General features: G+C 38.0%; 1 pseudogene; it reads left to right on the top strand.

Moving 5' to 3' along the window:
* Window positions 1-4,902: 4,902 nt before the first annotated feature.
* Window positions 4,903-9,652, top strand: LOC121491895 (annotated as a pseudogene).
* Window positions 9,653-10,647: the final 995 nt, after the last annotated feature.

The raw sequence follows: 10,647 nt of genomic DNA, 5'->3' as shown, positions 1-10,647 counted from the left end.
AGGAGGTGTGGATTGAAAAGCAGATTTGCCTTGAAGTCTAAGCTTGAGGGTCTCTCATTTGAAAGTGTCACTTCTAAAGTTCAGCAGATTCTCCTCTAGGAACATGGGATAAAGCACTGCATTGTCCACTCACTGATAGCTTAGGGTTCCCTAAGCCCAGTGTTTACACTCTAGGCCAGTGGTTCTCAACTAAGCAAAGCCTGGAGACAGTTTTTAATAGAGTGACTGTGGCCAGTGGGTGATCCTGGCATCTGGTGGAAGAGGCCAGTGATCCACCACAAGATCCACAATACAAAGGACAGCCTTGAATTGAAAGAATTGTCGGATTCACAATGTCAGTAGTGCTCTGGTACAGGGACTGTGGGTGAGGGCAGCAGGCTGTCAACATACCCTCATTACCCAGAAACTATCTTTGATCCTGATAATCAGAATGTGATCAAACTCTGCTCAGCTCCTCAGAGGGGGAGAAAAAGGTAGGGTAATTTAGCAACTGTCAATGAAGAGAACCTGGCCACAGACCAGCTATTTGATGCAGCTGTCCTACCCCACCCCAAAAGAATGTGAGTCTATATTTATTTTCTACCCAACTTTTTCCTTAATTCGATCTCTCTGATTTCACCTGTCCCTATTTACTTGATCCTCCATTCAATTCCACTACTCTATACCCTTCCTTCATTCCTTGATATTCCAAATCCAATAAAATATATTCCAAAAATTTACATTGTTTTAGAAAAGGTAATTATTTTAGAGAAGGTAATTAATTTCTAGATAAATTCTCCTAATTCTCATTTGAAACATTCATCACTTTTACATATTTATTCGATTTAATAATCCATTTCATTGAAAATACAATTTTGTTAAACCAGAAATTCCTCTCTTGGTTTGGGTTAATGCCAAAGTATCAACCAACATTTGAACCTCCAAAGCAGATGAAAGCTATCTGTTGTTGAATAATTACTACTGCTTCAGCTGTATTAGCAAACCTTTCTTTTTATTTCTATGTTCACTTTTGAAACGTATTAGGCGTCTGAATTTTTAAAGAATTGAGTAGGCCTATAACCCAAGATTTTATGAGGATTTATAACTCTACATTTCATTAAATATATGTCTGGAACTAGTGCTTTAATAGGAAAAAATAGTCTTTAGAATTGTGAAAGGTAGCAATACATTTGATGCTCAAAATAAAGTAGGAAAGAAAAATGAACGGAAATTCTATTAACATATCAAAAATGTATTTGAAAACATAAAATAATAGAAGTATATTTTTTTAGCACCAAGGAATTGCTGTGTTAGTTTCAACTCCTTGAGAAATTTATCTTTAGGAGATAAATTACATGACTTCTAATAAGAAGAAGGACATATAACATGAACGGAATTGAAAAAAAGAGGGAGAAGGCAAAAGAAGTAGTGATGAAAATGAGAAATGGGACAAATTAAGAGGGTTGAGAAGGTGGGGGGAGGTGCAGGAGCAGCAGAGTGACCCCTGGGAACCCAACCGGCCCGCTATTTTCAAAATCAACCAAAACAGGCTTAGCGTACTATCTGAGATTTGTTAAATCTTGTTGAGAATAGGTTTTGTCTCTTCCTACTGAGTTAAGGCCTTCAAACCTAAAATATAGTACAGATTAAGAATTAATGTTAGACATTTTGTTGTCTAGGAGCATTATTACACTTAATAGCTCTCATTAAGAAGCCAGAGCTGAGTCATTTGAGTACAGATCGGAATAACATTTATGCTTTTGCATCTCAACCTATTTCAGATTAAGTACTACTGACCAGCCCTCTAGGATATCATTTGGGCCTCATTCTTTTTTTTTTCCTCAAGATGTACATTTATTTAGAGAGAAATTTTCCCATTGACACGTGAGAGTTGTATGTTTTTGTGTGTCTGTACTTACATTCTTTTTTTTTTAAGATTTATTTATTTATGAGAGAGAGTTGAGGGAGAGGCAGAGAAAGGAGACAAAGAGTCAGAAGCTTTAACCAACTGAGCTACTCAGGCACTGTTGTGCTTATATTCTTGTTGGAAAACTTTCTATTGTCATGGGAGAGAGTTTTGAAATCTATAAACCCATATTGTCAAAACATTACCTTCAAGTTACTAATAAACTCAACGTAATTCTTAGAAATGATTGCCCTCAAAAGTCATCTTCCATATTAAGTATTTTCTTTGGAAAAAGATTGTAAAACTCAATTTCTTTTGAAATATAGGCCACTATGTGAAAATAACTGTTTATCAAATAATCATCAAATAACTAACCAAAAAACAAACTAACAAACAAAACCCCAAATATGAGACTTTTAAAGTAAGCATTATCTCAGGAAAACCTTCCCAGATTAAATTTGCTGTTGCTGTTGCTTTTTTGGTTTTAAGTAATTCTCATAGGTTTAATTAAATATTTACTGCATGTTTATTTAACTAATGTCTGTATGCCCCTACCAGATAATACTTCCAGAAGGCAAAGTATGTGTCACTTTTATGTCTAGTGATTGACGTATCACAATGGCCTGATATATTTGTGAATATATTGTGAATGACAGGCAGGTCTAGCATGAACTCTGAGAAGGTGGACAGCCTGCTATCCTGGCCATGGTGACCCAAGTATTAAATTTGGTACTGAAACATCTTCAAAGTTCTCACTCTCTATTTCACTTGATGATACCACAATAAATTTAAGACAGACATATTTATCACCCATATCCTCAGTCTCCCTCTTTCTACTAATGAGGAAGCATTACATGTAAATATAAAGTGATGATGTGTTTACAGTCAAACCTCCTTTGATTAAAATTAATAAAGAGAGAAGGCTGGCTATGAGGTAGGATTCTCACTAGCTTTTGTATTTCTTTCCTAAATGTATCTCCCCAGTGTTCAGCAGGCTTTATCTTGCTAAATGTTAGAAGATTATGCTAATTAATAAACAAGTGAAGACAGCAGAAGGGATGAACAGAACATTAATTTATCCTGCTTAAGGCTTTAAATAAAATCTTCTCAGGCCATGAGGGGAAAAAATAACTTGGACAGCTTTTTAATAACACACAGCTATTAATTAATATTTTCTTATGAATTATCTTTCCCCAACTCCATGAGAAGAGCCATTTGAAATTTAATATTTTTCCAAAAAAGCCACAAGAAATTGCCATGCCCAGTTCTCCAGAACAAGAACATTTTATGTTTTATTTTATTTCATCTTGTTTTAAGCTCGGTGGGTTAGAATTTGTTAGCTCATTGGATTGTAAAATATACCTCTGTAGCAAACTATTATTGAAGTGCTTTGTCATTGAAGCATAGAAGTTGGCATCCTGTAGGATTATCCTGCTAGTGATTTCATATGCAGGGCCCACTGGAGCTGTGTCTATTTGTTCTGCTGACAAGCCACAGAGTCTAAACTTTTAAAATAATTGAGTTATGTTTAACAACATCCCTGCATTTTTCCTAAAAAGAAATGAAATATTTAGAGAAGGTCGACAGTTTTAGGAAGAAGAAAAGAACTGTCACTGGCGGCCACTGTTTTCCCAGCATGAGGTGCCCAGATGAAGTGATACACTGTTTATCTAAGGGACCGTCAGCAGACATGTGGATTCGATAAAATTTATAAAATCTATAGTGTTGACTTGCCAGAGAAAGAAGTCCTTTTACTTCCTTGCAGAAACCTGCACAAGAATACAGATTGTTGCACAGCTGATTGCTATCTGTGCCACAGAAGAACAAAAAGGATAGGGCCGACCGGGGGGAACTTCTGGATAACTCAGACACCCTGACAACAAGGTGGTTATGGGGGTCTGAGCCAGAGGCCACAGAGGAAAAACCAAGTGATGAAAAGTCAGGGAATTATCCCCATTGAGAGAAAGAGAGAAAAACAGAATTCATTATAGCTTGAAAGAAAGAAGGTAGAATGGACACCTCATCTTCAAGGAGAAGCAATATTGCTTAGGGAAAAATGAGCAGTGGCCTTTTCTGTCAACTGAGAACGTTAGAGGTTTACCAAGACGGATTTAGGTTAAGCCTTGAAAGGCCACTTATGCTGCTCAGTAGGAACTCGTGTCATCGAATACAACTTCAGATTCTCCTTGTCAAGATATTTATTATTCTGAAATATGTGCATTCATGAGCTCTACCCAAAACTACAAATGTGTTTTCAAGTGACTTTCAAGTTTTGAACTCTGTGTCCTAGATTCTCCGAGGAGAGGGCTTATGAATGGGGTCAAGCCAACAGCCTGTAATTTTCTATGCTTCCAAACACTTGCCTAAATTACAACTTCATGGAGTCAAAAATCCCAATAAAAAGTCATGACATTGGAGTCACTTGGTGGGTGATACCCAGAGTTCTCAGAATAAAATAGGCACCTATGTATTTTAATACTTTCAGGACAAATCCCAGATTAATTTAATTACATTCAGTGTCTGTTTATAAAGAGCTCATTTCAAATTCTTGGTAAAGCTTTCCTTCAACAGTATACCACTAGTGGCTAAGTTTTGAAGGAGTCAAAAATTATCTGTGGACTTTCAACTGCGCAGGGCACCCCTCACCCTTGCATTGTTTGAAGGTCAACTGTACTCAAAATACCCAAAGATGTGTTTTTTGAAATGCTTAATCAAATAGAAAAATCTGACTATGAATTCAAAATAAGAGAATTCATAACTTAATAAAACTTCAATAGAAACAAGTGATTTCCAAGTGTAGTGATTTTAAAAATAAAGAAAAATGTGATCAATTGAAAATCATACTTAAATAACTTATATACTTAACATATCTGGTTGACTACACTGACACTTTCCCTGGTAATAACCAAAAAATAAAACCAACTAATACATATATTTCTTTCATCCGTGTATGACATAGTAGGGAAAGAAACAATTACTCTGGAAAGAAAACTAGCAATAACTGTATCATCGCCTTGATGCGAGAAATCCTTTCAGACACTTTGGCCCTGAGCAGTGAGGAAAAACAGAAGTTGATTTTCTTCTGGGATTTTTGCAACCACGCCCCAGCCCTGAAGGAAGTTTGTAGCTCAACAGAAACTACTTCAACCCAAAGAGCTGCAAGACACTAGTTTAAAATTCTAAGTCATGGTTCTATTGTGATTGTGGAAACCTCTTGAAGAAGCAAAAATAAACTTTTTTTAGGAGGAGTTTTCACCTGAGGTCAAATAATTCAAGTAATTTCCATATATAAATGCCCACAAAAATGCACATTTCACATTAAAATAGAAAATACACAAAGTGATGCTATCATTAGTAATTACAAAAGTTAATGCAGGGGGGCACCTTGGTGGCTCAGTGGGTTAAGGGCTCAACTCTTGATTTTGGTGCAGGTCATGATCTCAGGGTCCTGAGATGGAGCCCCACATAGGACTCCCTGCTCAGCAGCTGCGGGGGGGCGGTCAGCTTCTCTCCTTCTCCCTCTGCCCCTCAGGAGCTCATGCTCACTCTCTCTGTCTCTCTCAAATAAATAAATCTTTAAAAATTAATACAAGAATAAGCCTCAAAATCATTAAATTATGGTATGATAAAAAATAGCACTTCAGATATTTTAATAGGTTCCTAGAAATACAGCAAATACATACAAATTTGAACATGGAAAATTTCACATTCTTTCAAATAGAAAAAGGCTGGGGGGGGGGGCGAGTGTTTCTGTGTGCCACTACTGGCTCCTTGTTTGGGGAAAGAAAAGGGACAGAGAAATGGGGACTGATGAATTGCTGTGATGGTTAATTTTATGTGTTCACTTGGCCAGTCCATGGTACCCACATATCTGATCAAATACCAGTCTAGATGTTGCTGTGAAGGTATTTTTACATGAGATTCACATGTAATCTGATTATCCTCCATATGCGCCTGGGCCTGGTCCAACCATTTGAAGTCTATAGAGAAAAAGACTGAGGGACCCCAAGGAAGAGCCAGTCATGTCTCCTCAGGACTTCTGACCTCCAGCTGTGGCATCAACTCTTCCCTGAGTTTCTGGCCTGTCTGACCCGTAAATTTGGACTTGCCAATCCCCAAAATCATAAAAACCAATTTCTTAATATAAATCTCTCCCTCCTCCCCGGCTCCACATCTCCTTCTCCACTCCTATCTCTCCCCCTGCATGCCTACAGAGTGACCACCCTGACAGCTCAAAAGCTACCTCTAATACGACTGTTTATGTAAGGGACTGTCCTCTTCACCTTACCCTGAAAAACTAAGAATTCAGAGAAGCTCAGCTTATCAGCCTACTTTCTACTCATTTAGAAAACATCAAAAGTTAAAGGTAAATCAGCATCTTAAAGGCAGAAAGGACCCAACAAAAATTGACTCCCTGAACTTAACTTGAAGAAAACAAGAGAGCAGGCAAGATCATAAAACAAATAATAACCAAACAACAACTGTAACAATGATGACAACACAACTGTCTGGTATAAATGTACACTTAGAACCCAGATGATGAAAAAAAAAAAAAAACAACAAAAAAAAAGAACCCAGATGATGTTGCAAAGAGACATGAATGTTCCTAAAGAGAAGTGCTTCTACGTAAATGACTTAATGAGGATTGGCTGAATGAATGGCTCTGTGTGCAAGGGGGTTGTGTGTGTGGGGGTGTATGTTTGTGTATGGGGGGTTGTGTGTGTGTGTGTGACTGTGGGGCATGTGCCTGGTTGTGTGTGGGTGTGGGGGTGTGGCTGTGGGGGGTGTGGCAATGTGTTGGGGTGTGCAGGGGGGCATGGGTGTGAAAGACACACAGAGACAAATAGAGCAGAGAAAGAGACAGTGAACGTGAGACAGAGACAGAGGAGATGTGCTGACAAATCACATGGAAGATCCTGAAAGCACTGATACCCTGGGGCATCAGCTGAATTAATGATTATGCCACAACCCAAAGTAAAAAGGAAATGAGGTAAGGATTTTAGTAAAATACTAATACTTTGAGAAGCCTTAACTAGTGATTTGAAGTTGCAATTGCTTCACAGCTAAAATTCTTACTGAATTTGAAATGTTCTTTGTTATTGTTGTCCTGATTCCAGTGTGATTCAGGGACTAGAACAGGATTAAATGGCTTTACTCTGCCATCACTTGATTAGAAATTACGGACTGAAGATTCCATTCCCTTAATATATTAACATTATACAAATATTGATCTTACTCTATTCCATCAGTCTTTCTTTGTGTATCAGTATCACCATTTTGAAGTCTATGATGCATTGTTTCACTTTTGCAGTTTGTCTTATTCTTTTTTTATTTTTTAATTTTTATTTTTATTTAGTTCTTTTTTTTTAGTTTGTCTTAATCTTATTTTTTTTTTGCAGAAAGTCTCTGATTATGCTCATACTGTACCCGAAGATGAATTTTAGGATTCTTTTCACTACTCCACAAAGCAGCCCTGCCTGCTGGGACATGGACGCAGAGTGACCGAACTGTTGCCATACCTATTTTTCTTTGAGGGGATGCCTAATAATTTCCATCTCTGGCTCAATTTAAGTGAAGATAGTTCTGATTTTTTTCTTATACTTTTCAGGATCACTTGAAGTAATTGGCCTTTGTCCTTTAAGTGTGTTTTTTAAAAGGCCACCCATTAGTTCATGAGTTAATAAGTGTCACATGTTTGGCCTCTGTCTGGCCCTGTAGCTTTTCTGTCTTGCTTTTTTCCAAATGAAGTACTCTGCTCTCTAACTTGGTGATTCTGTGTTTGCCTCTCTGTTTTGTATTCTGCGGCAGGCTTGTGTTGGGAAAGTGTTACTATAATTTGCTCCTTTTGATAAAACTAACTTTCTTGTTGATGTTTAAGCTGAAAAAGCTTTCCTTTGCCGTGCCGAAGCAGAAATGCTTTTATCTTCATGTATGGCATCACTGAGCATCTCCTCTGACTGCAAGAGTTCAGAGATGTGCTTTATCATTTATCATTTCATACTCACCACTGAGAATCAGATTTATTTCCAGTGACATTGACAGTAAACGAAAGGTAGTAAGGCCATGCAGTTTTAGGGTCATACTCCTCTGAACATTGATTTGGACAATTTCCTCTTGAGGCATACAGTTGGGTATTAGTGTTATGTTCATGTTACGTTTACTCGTTCTTTTTTTTTTTTAATTGAAGTTTGATTTGAACTTGTTCTTTCATTCCTACAAGCATTCATTAATTAGCTATAACCTTCCAGGTGTTAGATCATTGCCAAAGATGGAAACATTTAGAAACTGTGGTTCTTATTCTGAAACAGCTCAGTCTATTATGATAATAGACAAATAAACCAGAATTTTAGAGCGTTGGGTAAACATTATGGATATGCACTATGAAAGCAGGTAACATGGGGAGAGGTTGCATGGGGGAAAGGACCAAACTCTGATTAGTGCGTGTTGGGGGGAAGCATGCTTTCGAATACTGTGACTGAACCAAATCTTGCAGGATGAGAAATTAGTCAGCCAGTGCATGGGTAAAGGGCATTCCTACAGTGAAGATCACATGCATTTGGAAACAAATGGGAGGAAGCAGAATCCATTCAGATTTTCAGTGCATTTCTCTAAGACTTAAGTACACGGTATAAGGGAAATGAAGTAAGAACTGTGGCTGGTGAAGAAAATAGATCATAGAGTTACAAGCAAAACAGTTTACAAAATAAACTATATAACCTTTATGTAAATGTTGCCATAAAGAACAAATGAGTGAAATACTTTTTACATTACAGTGGTTGGAATAAAAATTGGGATTGAGTGGGTTCTAGAAAGCAGGGTATTCAAATATATGGACACCAATCTATGGAAACAGTGTGAACTTCAAACAGCCAGTCAGGAAGTGCCCGGGTAGCTCAGTGGGCTAAGTATCTGCCTTCAGCTCAGGTCATGACCCTGGGGTCCTGCGATCAAACCACACATGGGGTTTCCTGCTCAGTAGGGGACCTACTTCTCCTTCTCCCTCTGTATTTCCCCCTGTCTTTTTTTTTTTTTTTTTTTTGGCAAAACAAAAAACAAACAGCCAGTCAGGAGCAATATGCAAAGATTGCAACGAGGCAGGCTGCCCCAGGAAAGAAGACTTCTGATCTGCCAATAGACAAATGCTCAAGTAAAAGCCAAAAAGAGGGAACTGAAAAAGCTGGATAAGATAGTGGCAGACCAGGGAAACACCTCAGCCCCCTCACAAGTAAAAGGCCTCAATGGATCCCACTGCCCTTTAATTCATGAACAAAATTAAAATAAAAATTCCTACGAACTAAAACCATGGCTTGTTGATAATTGGGACTTAACTACCAGGCAGCAACAGGTCTTTTATCTTCCTGCCAAGAAGAATATGGATCCCATGCCCTGCAAATTACAAGAAATCTCAAGAAACACAGATAATAAGGAGTAATGCAGTTAGTGAGGTTGTGGCACATATAAAGAAATAGTTCAGAGAACTTTTGGGCACTCAAATACTCTACAACCTTGAGAGACCACAGTGCACGGAGATCCTCGCAGATCATCCAGATGTACCTGACCCAGGTGTATGGAGCACCACATCTACTGAGATTATTTTTACGAATTGGAGCAATGTTGGCCTACATAACTCTGGAAGAGAAAAGCCTTGTGTTATTACTGAATTACCCTCGTGATTTCCTAAAATACCTGGCACAGAATTCTGCAACCCAGATTAGTGCCAGAGATTATGAAGTGGCTCTTCTTGTGTACCATCGGGAGGCTGTGTGAGGTGACGCCCTGACACTCCCTTTGTTTGGATCTCTGAATACACATTTTTGTTCTTAGTCCTTCTTTTGGACAAATGATGTACTTTCAAACTGTTAGTGTATAACAACTGATGTTTGTTTTCTGCTTGGTTTTAAACAGAGAAAATAAGAAGGGTTATAGCTCCAAAAACAAGACAAAACAAAACAAAACAAAACAAAACAAAACAAAACAAAACAAAAAACTATACACATGATTTCTTGATTCCAGAAAAACTAAAAGCACTTCAATGGCCATTTATGACGTATTGACACTTAAATAATCTTGGGAAGATTTTGTATAAAAGAGGTTACAAAACCTGCCTAAGAGTAGAAAGTAGAAAAATATTTACTTCATTAACAGATTTAAGGAAAGTGGTGATCTCTGGAGTCAACTGTTTACACCGATCCTTCTGACTTCCTTCTCATGGGAATTTTAAATCTGTCACTCTCCCATTTCAGTCAAGCAAGACTATCGGTGATGTCATTCCTCAGGCTATCACTCTCTGCCTTCATAACCCGAAATTCAAGCTGCCTTTTAAGGATCAGTCCAGTACTTACTTGACACAAAACCTTCACTGAGTCTCAGAGCCATCTGTTTCTGTTCAGATCTGAAGTCTTATATCAGCCACTTCCTGTGACAGGGTTTTATTCATTTCTAGAAATCTTAACTTAAGCTTTGTTATAACTTGTTTGTTTTAAGGATTTATTTTTTCAATATTTATTTGAGAGAGAGAGAGAGAGGGAGAGAGAGAGAGAGCAAACAGAGGGAGAGGGTGAAGCAGACTCTCAATGAGCAGGGAGCCCAATGCGGAACTCAATCACAGGACTCTGGGATCATAACCTGAGCCAAAGGCAGATGCTTAACCAAGTCACCCAGGCAACTCTGTTATAGCTTCTTTTGATTTCTTAAAACTGTTTTATCTATCTAACTTATCTTTGAACACCTTCAAGCTGCCTTCAGGATATGCCTTGTTCTGC

The sequence above is a fragment of the Vulpes lagopus genome, chromosome 5, assembly GCF_018345385.1.
Source record: "Vulpes lagopus strain Blue_001 chromosome 5, ASM1834538v1, whole genome shotgun sequence".
In the NCBI taxonomy this organism is placed as follows: domain Eukaryota; kingdom Metazoa; phylum Chordata; class Mammalia; order Carnivora; family Canidae; genus Vulpes; species Vulpes lagopus.
This window is presented reverse-complemented; position numbering and strand designations above follow the sequence as displayed.